The 13600-nt window shown below is 31.0% G+C and overlaps 1 long non-coding RNA gene across 2 annotated transcripts; it reads left to right on the forward strand.

The window, feature by feature from the left end:
- Positions 1–12552, forward strand: LOC129321916 (uncharacterized). 2 transcript variants are annotated; one of them, XR_008596148.1, is made up of 5 exons: positions 1–3270; positions 5765–5919; positions 8181–8267; positions 8455–8710; positions 12283–12552. It is a non-coding gene; the product is annotated as an uncharacterized LOC129321916 (long non-coding RNA). The 2 variants fall into 2 exon arrangements; XR_008596149.1 differs by lacking the exon at positions 5765–5919.
- The last annotated feature ends 1048 nt before the right edge of the window (positions 12553–13600 follow it).

Below are 13600 nucleotides of genomic sequence, written 5' to 3' on the forward strand. Positions count from 1 at the left end.
TCACCTACTCAAGACACACGAGCGAAGACATAGAGAACAGCCTTAAAGGGCCTTTCGGCCAGACGCAGAGGAAGGAAGAAGAGAAAAGAGCATAGAGCAGATGCATAATAGAAGACCAGAGGCATACACAAAACGCGAGCAAAGACGCAGAGAGCAAGCCATTAAACTTTCGACCAGACAGCAAAGAAGCAACTTATGGCAGAGCACGCACATGAAAAACACAAAAGGAGAGCATTCACAAGAACACAGAACAAAAGCAAAAAGGAGAAAGCCATCCCTGGATGAAAATGAAGAAAGCAAGCAGAAAATGCAGAGGAAGTGGTAGAGGAAATTTGGTATCGTGTGAAAAAGAAGTTGAATCGAGTCAGAGCTTGTAGATTCACGCTACCCAGGTAACTATCTTCTATATAAAGGGCTGATGATGATCTAAGTAAGGGGAGAGTAGGGAGATCTCTATGGATTTTTCAATTGAGTGTGGAAGAGAGATCGAAGGTTTGAGAACGAGATCTAGATCCAAAGGGAAAGAAGAGAGACCAGGAGTTTGAGAGGGGAAGAAAAAAAGAGAATCTTATCTTGGTTTTTTGGGAGGGAGAATTGAGAAGAGGATTTCTGGAGGGATTTCTAGAGAAAGAACTGAGAGCTGAGTTTGAGAGTTTGAGAGGATTGAGAGCTTGAAAAGGACTGAGAATTAGAGAGTGATCTAGGTAGAAGCAGAGGAAGCAATCGTAGAAGAGATTGAAGGTGAAAAAGACACTCATTTCGATAACAACTTTAGGATTAATTCCCATGCTTTAAGTTCTAGTTTTTTGATTACAAACCAAGCGTCTCACACTGCTTTGTAAAGTTTAATTGGTTTTGAAATGTACTAATCTTGTCTATGAGCTTGATTTTAAAAGAGATTAGTCTGCATTATTTGAATAATTTTTTTAGGATATAGACTTAGTTGGATGTATGATTAGGTGTTGGAAATAGTCAGTTTTATTATGAGATTGATTTTTGCCTGCTGCTGTAAGAAAAATGCTAGAATATATACTCTGTTCATATGATTCATTTGCCTTACTATGTGGTAGATGAAATTTAGTCTCAAATTATGCTTCTGATCATGATTGAGGTTGGTTTCACTATATATTAGCTAGTACTTTATTGAGGATCTTTTGAGACTTTGATTAAATAACCACATTTACTTGCATCCTACTTCTGTCAAGATTAAAGTGTAATTTAGAGTAACCTTGAGATATATAAGCTTGAGTAAGTGTGTGCTCGTATGTGCAGTCTGGAGGAAATCATTTTTGGGTTTTAGATGTCATGTGTTTAGGATATATGGCTTGACACTAAATATGGAGAAATTCCTAACAAAAACTTTGCTTGCTGTCCCAATTAGCTTGATCTGATTTTCATGTATTCCTATTATGGATTTGTCTCTAATAATGAAAAAATTATTTTACTTGTTTGACCACACGTTTGAGTTGGATTTGAAAAATGTGTTTAGCATGAAAGGATCTACTGGTAGATGGTGGTGGAGTTTTGGTCCTTGTGCCAATTTAAGGGGACTTTTACTTAGTTGTAGCATTGTGTTCATTTTTATATGTTTTTACTATGCCTTCCTTCATCGTTGTGGTTTAATATGTTATTATTTGAGTGTTTCTTATAAAAGGTTGAGGAGGGAGTTCAATTTTTGAGCGGATTTAATTTTTACAATTGGAATCCAATACAAAAACTATACACACACACACATATATGTGAACACTGTATTTTGTCTAGGCTTTAAATTTAATAAAAAATAATAAATAACTAAAAATTATATAAAAATACAAAAATAAAATTTAATCTTATTTAGGATTATATTTTCAAAAAATATAATTAATAGGGTTTAATTTTTTTAATTTAGATAACCTTTTATTGGTTAGGATTTTATTTCTTTTAGTTCATAAAAAACATAAAAAATATAAAAATAAAATTTAATCCTTTTTTAGGATTATATTTTCGAACAAATAATAATTTAAAAAAACTCAAAAAAATCTTGCTTAAATGTTTTTTTAAATCCCTCCCAAATTATTCCAATCATTCAAAAAATATTGAGAATCAATTTTTGAGAGTTAACTTTTCTCTCTTTAAATCTTATTTTTCACTTAAAAAAAATATGTGCGTGTGTTAACAAAATAATAATAATAATAATAAATAAATAAATAATAAAAATAAAATATTTGGAGGGCCCGATGAAATGCTGAGTATCAGTGTTTCATTATAGCCTTTAAAGGGCCTTCCTTTAACACGCAGACATGACAAAAAAGAAAAAAGAAAGGGAAGTGAAACACGTAGCCACAGCCAGCCGAGAGAAGCGCCAAAAATGGGAGAACGAAGCCCAGACGCTTGTAAAGGAGAAGAGCAGATCAGAGCCTGCAGGACATGCAAGCGAAAGAAAGAGAGAGCACTAAAACATTACAAAAAGAGAAGAAAAGCAGAGCACAGAGGGGGAAATTGAGAGCGATAAAGAGCATTGAAACCTGACGAAAAAAGATTAGGGGACGAAAAGAGAAGGGCAGGGAAGCACAGATGCATGCATACGTAGAGGAGGCCTTCCCTCTAAAAATGCATGGACGAAGAGAAGGAAAGAACACGAGAAGTAGAGACGGAGAATGCAGGATGAAGAGAAGAGAGCATTAATCTAAAACTAAAAAAAGAAAGCTAGAAACGAGAAATAGAGCACCAAGAAGAGGAGGAAGGAAAGAACATGAGAAGCAGAGATGGAGAGGACAAGAGGGAGATCACGAGCTTCAGTGATAGAGGGATCTCTCACGTAAAATTGAGAAGAGATAGAGAGGTAAAGATGGAGAGCATAAAAAAGAGAACGAGAAACCAGAGAGAGAGAGAGAGAACGAGAGAAAAAAATGAGAAAGAGAGCAGAGACTATCCGAGAGAGGATGGAGAACGAGAAGGAGACGGAGAGTTTGAGAAGGGAACAAGAGGCTAGTGGTGGCTTATCAGATAAAGGGCACAATGTGATTAAAGGAGAAGGCCGAATCTGTACTCTTACTGTGGTCCATCCTCTACAGTGTAGAAAGGAGTCATGGGTGTTGATGTTAGTTCTCGTAAGGGTAGCGGGAAGCATTCCAGGGTGGTTGATAATATGGAGGGGGGATCAAAGATTTGAGGGAGCTAGAGATAAGCGATTGAGAGTTGAAGGTGAGTGTCTGAGAAGGTCTAAGGTACGCTCATGTAAGGAAGAGTGAAGATTGGGGTCTTTACCACAATTAGTGGCATTCAAAAATGGTAAATGTTTCATTGATTGATTATCTTATCTACACTGTTATAGGGATTCTGATCATGTAGCGACATTAGAATATGTAAATTCTTCTCCCACGCTTTCCTATCCATTTGCCCAGTTTTCTAGTTTCTTGAATCATAAGTGTTTGTAAGTTGTGAACACTATATGCATATTTTACATTTAACAAAAATAATGATAACATCAACTAAAAAATTTAAAAATACAAAAATAAAATTTAATCCTTTTTAGGGTTATATTTTCAGGATAAAAAAAATCTTTAATTAATAGATTGAATTTTGTTTTAACCTAAATAATCTTTTATTAGTTAGGATCTTATTTCTTTTAGTTCATGATTTACATGATAGCACTGTGAGAATAGCACTGTAATTGCTACATGATTTAAGTGTTTGGCCTTCCCATTTTAATGAAATAACATTGCTGCATCATATTATTTAATGTTACTTTCTCTTGAATATCATTGAAGCTTTAAGCCAAGCATTTAAGGTTACATGGTCTAGTCAGGAGAGAAAAATGGTTTACTCATTATTAATCGCTTCTGTGAATTTTATATTTAAATGAATGATCCTCTAGCATGTATACTCTTTTATGCTCAGATGCTAAACACAAATAGCAATTTTTAGAGTTTGTTATGTGAGATTTTGAGAATCTCCATAGGCACTGAGAATGATCACATATCATATAAATCAATAAGATTTCACAGGTATAAAGATCCAACTTGTACATTAAATATGGGTTCTAATGGCTCACCATTAAAATTAACCCTCTTTTTATAATTTAAATCCATAAAATATTTAATAGTATCGTGTGAGATTTAAAGAATCTCCGCAAATGTTGAAATTAATTGCTTTATCATGTAGGATAATAAATCCTCACAGATGTTGTGATTCGCAATTTGTATTGTAAATAAATAAATAAATAAATTTTGTGAATGAAATAATAAACATTCTTTTTATAATATTAATTAATTAAATTAATAAATTTAAATTGTAATCACATTTTCTAACTAGATTTTTTGGTCATGTGAGATTTTTTAAACTCCGTAAATCTTTAGGATAATCGTACTATTGCGTGAGTTAAGGCTTTGCAAGTAGAAAGATTAAGATTTCTATATTTAAAAATATGCATTAGAATATATTCAAAGTGAATATTAATTTAATCCTTTTATCGCGTGAGACTTTGAATCTTTGTAGATATTTAGGATAATCTCGTATCGAGTAAATCAATAAGGTTTCGTAGATATGAGAGTAGAATTTATATGTTAATATGGGTTTCAAAGGCCCATCATTAAAATTAACTTCCTTTTATAATCCAAATTAATAATTTATTTAAGTCTCATGTGAGATTTTAAGAATCTTTATAGAGATTTAAATTAATCATATCATTATGTGGGATAACAAGTCTCGCAGATGTAATGATTCTCAATTTTTATAATAAATAAATAATTTTTGTAAATAATGATATAATACACAATTTAAAAAAATTAATTAACCAAATTAATATATTTAAATTGTAATCACATTTACCGACTATATATTTTAGTCACGTAAGGTTTTTGAATCTCCTTAGACTTTTAAGATAATCGTATTATCAAATGAGTCAATAAGACCTTGTAGATATAATGATTAAGTTTTTTAAAATATATATATATATATATATTATATTAACCAATTAAATTAAAGATGTATTTAAATAAATTTAATTCCTTTATCGTCTGAGATTTTGGAATATCTGCAGATATTTAAGATAATTATATTACTGTATAAGTCAATAAAGCTTTGCAGGTATGATGATTAAGAGTCTTTAAAACATGTATATACACACTTAAAATATATTATTAACACTTAAAAATATACATAAAAATATAAATAAATAAATTAAGTTGTTGAATTCTTTTATTGTGTGAGATTTTAAAATGTTCATAGATATTTAGAACGATTGCATTATTGTATGAACCAGTAAAGTTCTGTAGGTGTAGCAATTAAATTTTCAATCAAAAAAAGATAAAAATAATAATTTTAAACCCTTTTCTTTTCTTTATCTCAAAAATTTAAAAATTGAGAAAATAATTAAAATTAAATTACTTTTTGCAATTTAAAACACACATATTAAAATTTCAGAAATTGTTTTATTTGCAAAATGGTGAATTATTTTTAATTAATTTCTCCTCCAAAAAATATTTTACAAACAACTTTTAAGCCTAAACTATGTGGACTTTAATCCTCATCACAGGGTACGTAGGCTTCAGAGTCAGATTCTGAGTCAAGTCCTCCCTTATAAATAAATAAATATTTCTCACTTAATTTTTATCATTCTTATATCAAACACATGAATATAAAATGGATAATTAAAATAATTTTAAAACCATATTAATATAGCATAATGAACTTCAGGTAACTGTTTTGACGAATGGGTGTTATAGGGTGCCTAACACCTTCCCCACACTCAATCGATTCCCGAACCTATTTTCTGTTTTTGCAGACTATCCTTATAATCCTTTAAATGGTTTCCCAAGATTTACCTCAAAATTTTGGTGGCGACTCCTTGTTTGTTCGGTTTCGGGCCGAAACCCCCGCTTGCGCGCCGTCCACGTCTCATTTTTCAAGTGTGACAGTTGGCAACTCCATTGAGAATAGGTTAGAGAGTCAAGCCTATATAAGTTTGTTGTGGTCCAAATATAATATGTTATTATTATTATTATTATCCCTTTTAATTTGTGTGTGCCTTTTGCCCCCTCTTTTCCTCTTCTCTCTCTCTTCATTTTTTCTAATATGTCTTAGGATTGATAACATGTGAAATAAATCCTAGGATAGAAGACTTTTATTTGTACATTTAATTGTCTCTTTGTTTGATCTGATTAACAGATGAGGGTTGGGTAGCATATGGAAATAAGATAACATGCTTACATGCTCTTGTCACACACTATGCACTCATACAATTCAACACACATTTTGGGTCTTATACTTGGGTTTGTGAATATCATAGGTTAGTGGAGGTTAGTAGTGGTTTCCTTGAAGAATTTTTGAACTCTTGGAGGTTACTATGAATGCCTCACCTAAGCTGTTACTTACTCAGTAAATTCAGTCCCCGTAGAGTTTATGTTCTCGGAGGGTCAAAATTATTAAGTAAGGTCTTCACCGTGTGGTGAGGGCATCTTGGGAAACTTCTATCTATTAGGACTATAAATATACCCTGGAGCAACTCGTTTTAGATGAAAGCTAGTAACCCAACCATTTTAACTTATACTTGATGATTACAAAGATAAACAGACTTAAGCTTCCTAAATAGGACACAATATATATATATATATATATATGATGAATGAGGAAACATATATTTATTCATTATTTATTTGCTGTGTGAGATTTTAAGTATCTCCGCAAGCATTAAGAATGATCTCATACTGTAAAAATCAATAATATTTTACAAGTGTGAGGATCAATTTTGTGTACATTACAGATGGGTTCCAATGACCTACCATTAAAAATAACTCTTTTTTTATAATTAATAAAATATTTAAGTTTTATGTGAGATTTCAAGAATCTTCGTAGAGAATTAAATTAAGTGCGTTATCATGTGGGATAATAAATTCTTATAGATATCGTGATTCTCAATTTATATGGTAAATAAATAAATAAATTTTGTAAATAAAATAATAAATTTTTTAATAAAACTAGTTAATTAAATTAATAACCATAAAATCTTTTGATTATGTGAGATTTTTAGATCTCTATAGATTTCTAAGATAATTGTATTATCAAATGAGTTAATAAAACTTTGTAGGTATTAAGTTTTTAAAGAAATATATGAAAATTATATACATAAATAATAAATCAATTACATTAAAAATGTTCTTAAATGTATATTATTTAATCTTTTATCGTGTGAAATTTTAAAATCTCTGCATATATTTAGAATAATTGCATTATCATATGAGCCAATAAGGCTCTGTAAGTATAGCGATTAAATTTACAATAATAAAATATAAAAAAATAATTTAAACTCTTTACCTTTTTCTTATTCCAAGAAATCAAAATTGAGAAAATAATTGAGATTAAATTACTTTTTTACAATTTAAAACACACACATCAAAATTTTATAAAATTATTTTATTTGCAAAATGATAAATTATTTCTAATTAATTTCTCTTCAAAAAAATATATTTTCACCAACCACTTTTAATCCCAAATTATGTGGACTTTGATCCCTATCACAGGGTACATAGGCCTTAGAGTCTGATTCTGAGTCAAGTCCTTCCTCGTAAATAAATGAATATTCCTCATTTTATTATTATCATTTTTAAAATACGTGAATAAGAAAGAAATAATTAAAATAATTTTAAAACTATATTAATTTAGCACAATAAACTTTAGATAATTGTTCTTATGAATGGGTGTTGTGGGGTGCCATATTAATTTAACACAACAAACTTTAGGTAACCATTCTCATAAACAGGTATTGTGGGGTGCCTAACATCTTTCCCACACTCAATCGATTCTCGAACCAATTTTTTGATTTTGCAGACCATCCTTACCTTCTTTAAACTGTTTCTCATAATTCTCCTTAAAAATTTTGGTGGCTACTCCTGTTCATTTGGTTTTCACTTTGAAGGCTAGAACCTTCGCTTTCCTGCACTGTCCACGGGCCCATTTTTATGCGTGATAGTTTGGTGACTCCACTGGGGAACCTTCCTAGAGGGTTAAGCCTGTATAATTTTATTGTGTCGCATTTCATGGCCAACTTTTATTTTACATACTATTTTATATATGTTATTTGTGAATTAGTAGATAATTTGCTTTTCTTTTTGACAATCTACATAATCCTTTATTTATTGTTTGAATAACATATGGTTGAAAATGATTATTATTTGTTTATATGTTTGTTTTGTTTGAATAAGGGCATTTGGGAGGATATAACTCTTGGTGATGCTACCTGAGAGACAGAAGCTAAGATGAGATAGCTATACTCTCAGTTATTTCCTTAGGTATATGTGAGTTAATGGTTGTTTTAATTTTTGGGACAATACTCTTAAAAGGAGGAGAGAACTGTAACATTTTGAATTTCTAATCTAATATTAATGACTAATTAAGAATGAATTAGTAATTTAATATGGGAATATGATTCTGAGTAGTGAAGCATTATTTTGACTCATTGGAATGTTATATGAACAGATATGAGTAGAAGAACGAAGTTTTGAAGCAGAGCGTGTAAGTAGAGTGAGGATTTCCCTCACTGTGCCACGCGCTGCAGCGGGGGATAGATGCGTCGCGATGCATAGAGCAAAAACTAGATTAATAGGGACGTGTCTAGCTTATGAAATAGAAGGGAGAAATTGGAAGAGAGCTCAAACGTGGAGAAGAGCAAGGGCTATGCTAAGGCAAGCTAAATTAGGAGCAAGGATGGCATCTCTGACTTGTTACTTATCGGGTAAGTCACATATTATCTTAACCTCCGAATCTACTCTATTTTCTCTTAGTTTTAACCAGTGAGAAAGTGAATTCAAGAGTTTTAAGGAGTTGATTTCTTATCCTATAGTAATAGAAATGTTCTTTGGAACTAAACTAGTGCTTTGTAACTGGTTAGAGTTTAAATGATAAAGCTTTGAAAGCTGTAGGTAAGAAATGCCCTAATCTAGAAAGAGAGTAGTGAGAGAAAATTGCTAAAAAATGTTAAAGCTTGGAATGAAGGGTAATTAGTGGCAATATACATAATCGAGTGTGAAATGTGGAATTGATGGCAATTAAGTGTTTAAATGTAATAACTGGCACTTTTGGTCAATAGAGGAATTGACTCTGAATGCCAATTCTATAGAGGTTCTAGTATGTGACACACGAATTGTGAGAAAGGAGCTTAAATAGGGTTAAAGTTACACAGGTAATCCTTTCTATCAAGTAGAAGGGTTGAGTTAACTATATAGTTTATTGCCTGCTGCTATAAGAATAATGCTAGATTATATACTCTATTCATATAATTCATTTGCCTTACTATATGGTAGATGAAATTTAGACTCAAGTTATGCTTTTGATCATGATTGAGGTTGGTTTCACTATATATTAGCTAGTACTTTGTTGAGGAACTTTTGAGACTCTGATTAAATAACCATATTTACTTGCATCCTACTTCTGTCAAGATTAAAGCATAATTTAGAGTAACCTTGAGATATATAAGCTTGAGTAAGTGTGTGCTCATATTTGTAGTCTAAAGGAAATAATTCTTGGGTTTTAGATGTCATGTGTTTAGGATATATGGTTTGACACTAAATATGGAAAAATTCCTAACGAAAACTTTGCTTTTTGTCCTAATTAGCTTGATTTGATTTTCAATGTATTCCTATTATGGATTTGTCTCTAATAATGAAGAAATTATTTTACTTAGTTGATCGCACGTTTGAGTTAGATTTGTAAGATGTGTTTAGCATGAAAGGATTTACTAGTAGATGGCAGTAGAGTTTTAGTCCTTGTGCCAATTTAAGGGGACTTTTACTTAGTTGTAGCATTGTGTTCATTCTTATATGTTTAATTATGCCTGCTTCATCATTATGGTTTAATATGCTATTATTTGAGCATTTCTTATAAAAGGTTGATGAGGGAGTTTGATTTTTTAGGGGATTTAATTTTTACAATTGGAATCCAATACAAAAACTATATATATATATATGATGAATGAGAAAATATATATTTATTCATTATTTATTTGTCATGTGAGATTTTACGTATCTTTACAATTATTAAGAATGATCTCAAAATGTGAAAATCAATAAGATTTTGTCAGTGTGAGAATCAATTTTGTGTACATTAAAGATGGGTTTTAATGACCCAACATTAAAATTAACTCTCTTTTTATAATCAATAAAATATTTAAGTCTTATATGAGATTTCAAGAATCTTTATAAAAAATTAAATTAAGTGTGTTATTGTGTGAGATAATAAATCCTCACAGATATCGTGATTCTCAATTTATTTGGTAAATAAATAAATGAATTTTGTAAATAAAATAATAAAATTTTTTTAATAAAATTAATTAATTAAATTAATAATTGTAGCATCCTGAAAATTTTAAGACTCAAATTTATTCTAAAAATAAAATAAAATATTTATAATTAAATTAAAATTAAGAATAATTTGATAGAGGTCTAGAGCTTGAATTTTTCTCAGTAAAAGTTTGATTTTTTTTGATTTTTAACTATGAAAAAAATTACCAAAGTTGACCCAGGCTTTTATATTATAATAAAAAATGTTGAGCCCTTTCTTATAATTTTTTCTAAAGTGTTAGATCAATATTTTGAAGAGAAACTAGACACAGAAACGAAATAGAACAAAGAGCAAAGGAAAGAAACAAACGCACGAGAGAGAGGGAGAGGAAGAAGAGAGGAGAAAGAGAAGGAGTTAGGCTTAGATCTATGAGGCCTTACGACCGTTGTGAGTTTGGCTACACGATAGGTAAGCTCCCTAATTCAATCCTCTTCCCTCCATCTTTGTTTTCTTCAATTTTGGAAGAGGAAATTTCTGAAGTTTGATCCAAAAGGCTTTATTCTTGTAAGCTTTAGTTTCTTTGGGAGGTTGTTTTGAGTTTTTATATGATGTCCTAATGTTTTAAGCGGGTAATTAGATGAAAAATAAAGTTTTAGGATAAAAGTTAAACTCCAAGAGGTTGGGTTTTGCTTTTTAATGATTTAAGTCTATTGATTTAGTTATAATTTTTCTATTTGAGCCCAATAAGATTTAAATTAAGGTTTGGTTTTCATTATAAGGGCTAATGGTAAAAGTTGATAACACTAAATGAAGGTTTTTAATTGATTAAAAATTATATGAATTAGAAATTAGCCTAGTGATGGCTAGTAAATGATTTTGGTGGTTAAGTGATACTATGTGAATGGTTGGTTTAATATATGGACCATTAGGATGGATTATGACTCATTGGCCCAAGTTGTGTGATATGAGTTATAGTATTTATTAATGCTATTTGTCATGATAAGTGATGTGGATCACTTATATGTTGTAGGGAATTATTGGTGGAACTTATTAAGAAGTTAAGGAATAAGCCAAGTCCTATTTTATATAAGAGGAACCCTTTTGGTACCAAAGGGTTGAGATAACAGAAAAATTTATATTTTTTATTACTTTTTTTAGCTATTTTTGAATAAATATTACTAGCTATCATGCATTACATGTTTTAAAAGATTAAATGTGCTTTATAAGGGGTTATGGGTACTAATTTGATTATAGTGCAAATATGTTTTCTAATTGTTTAACAATAATATTTTTATGGAAATGAGATTGTTTGCATGTATTGTAATGATAAAAAAATAGAATTTGCACTTAAGAAAGGCTAACTAAGTTAGGTACCTTAGATAGGCTAAGGAACCATTTAAGGGAGATTTATAAATGTTATACTACCAAAATGTTGAAGTGGTCAATACTCAGAAAAGGTAGACAAGAATAAAAGGCATGATCTTGTGGGAGTTCACTAATGAGAAGGTGTGGACTTGTAATATTCTATGGCACACTGCTAGTACTCAGTGTTGCCTTACGTATTGTGGGCTCAGTACACTAAAATGGTTAGTGTATTTAGTATTCGACACCTCTTAGTGGGGGAGGAAATCTGACATATAAAGTTTGAGGTTGAGTGCTTAGGCCAAGGTAGTCCTCACATGGAGAGTAAGTTGGGTTGGATCTAGGAAGGAGTTAGGTTTGACTACTCAAGATTCATGTCGAAGGAGCATAGGTGGTTTGGTGGATTAGATTATATTTTGTGTCTGTGGAGGTACAAGTGGGTATAAGGTTTACTTGCAAATTAAAGAGTACCGGGGACATTTTGTTAGTCATGAAAGGCCATACTGGCCTATGTTATGCATTCATGCATTTTAAATGGCTAAATTATATATTATGTTGAATTTGTTATTCGTTTATTCGATTATGGCTTACTTTGTAATAATCAATGTAGATTTTTCTGTTACTGAGACTGTGGTTGTCTCACTCCTTTCTTTGCAATATTTTCAGGTCCAAGCGAAGGAACCAGTAGTTAACAGGGAAAGGAATAGAGCTAGGGGTTGTTTGTAGATTGTAAAGAACTACAACCCCTTTCTTTTAAGCAAATATGTTGTAATATATTTAGGATTAGAGTGCCAGTAGGATGTGATTATATAAATATGTGTGTGAATATGTGTGGATTGTATGGCTTGTTTATGAATTTTTGTCTACTTGTAGACTTATGTCTGGGAAACTTGATTATAGTGTGTGGTTTTGATAGATTTATTTAGTAGACGAAGTTTCTACTACAAGTAGATATTTATTTTGATATATATGTGATTCTACAAGTAAATGCAAAGTAGTTGCATTGCAAATGGTGTGCTATGAGCAAACATACATTTTAGATAAAGAGAATGGGTACGTGAGCCCTACGGAGATATTTAAGCCATGTGAAAATATTTAGTGTGTGTATTTATATGTGTATATAATATTTAGAATGGTTTTTGGCTACTCTTGTGTGATTTGTGAATTTTAGGGACTTAGAGTCCATTTGAAAAATGGCACCCGGGTAGTCAAATTTTGGTATAAAGAATTTGTATGTCATTTAAATGTTCTGTCAGGTATTTTTAGTCCTATTTGACATGTCCAAAGTACTATAGGTTTGTGACCATTATGATGAGATTTGAACAATTTTAAAAATAGTTTTTACCAAAAAATTGTACTTTTACATCCGGGTATCTAAATCTCAATTTTTTCCGTTGGATTTCTCTAAAATTTAGGTCACAAGTAAAAAATTTTATAAGCTTCATGTAGCCTTTAGAATCACATGAATTAGACACCGAACGGAGAAACGATGCCCTCTGAAATTTGGTCCAGAAGAGCTGTCATGACAGCAAAAGTGTTGTCATGATAGAAACAGTGTTGATGTTGCAACATGCACGAAATTCAATCCGTTTGTTGGATCTTTTCAAAATTTTGTATGCTAATAGTGCTCTTTAAAAGTGACATGTGGGTTTTGGAATCGCTTTAATTGGAGGTTGGATGATGAAATGGTACACTCCAGAAATTAGTCCGAAGGTGCTGTCATGATAGCTAAAATGACCAAAATTGTAACATGTTCAATTTTTAATCCAACCGTTGGATCTTTTTAAAATTTGGTACACTTATATTACCCTTTGAATGTGACATGTGAGCTTTAAAATTACTTCGATCGAGGATCGGATAACAGAACGGTGCCTCTCGAAAGTTAGCTTGGGAGGGCTGTCATGACAGCATCTTTTTACCCCGCTGTTGCCTAGCTTGCTTCCGTGTGCTATAGGTAAAAATTATAATTTTTTTAAAAAAAAGT

The sequence above is a fragment of the Prosopis cineraria genome, unplaced genomic scaffold (assembly GCF_029017545.1).
Source record: "Prosopis cineraria cultivar Desert tree isolate PC_DT_omini unplaced genomic scaffold, ASM2901754v1 PC10, whole genome shotgun sequence".
In the NCBI taxonomy this organism is placed as follows: Eukaryota; Viridiplantae; Streptophyta; class Magnoliopsida; order Fabales; family Fabaceae; genus Prosopis; species Prosopis cineraria.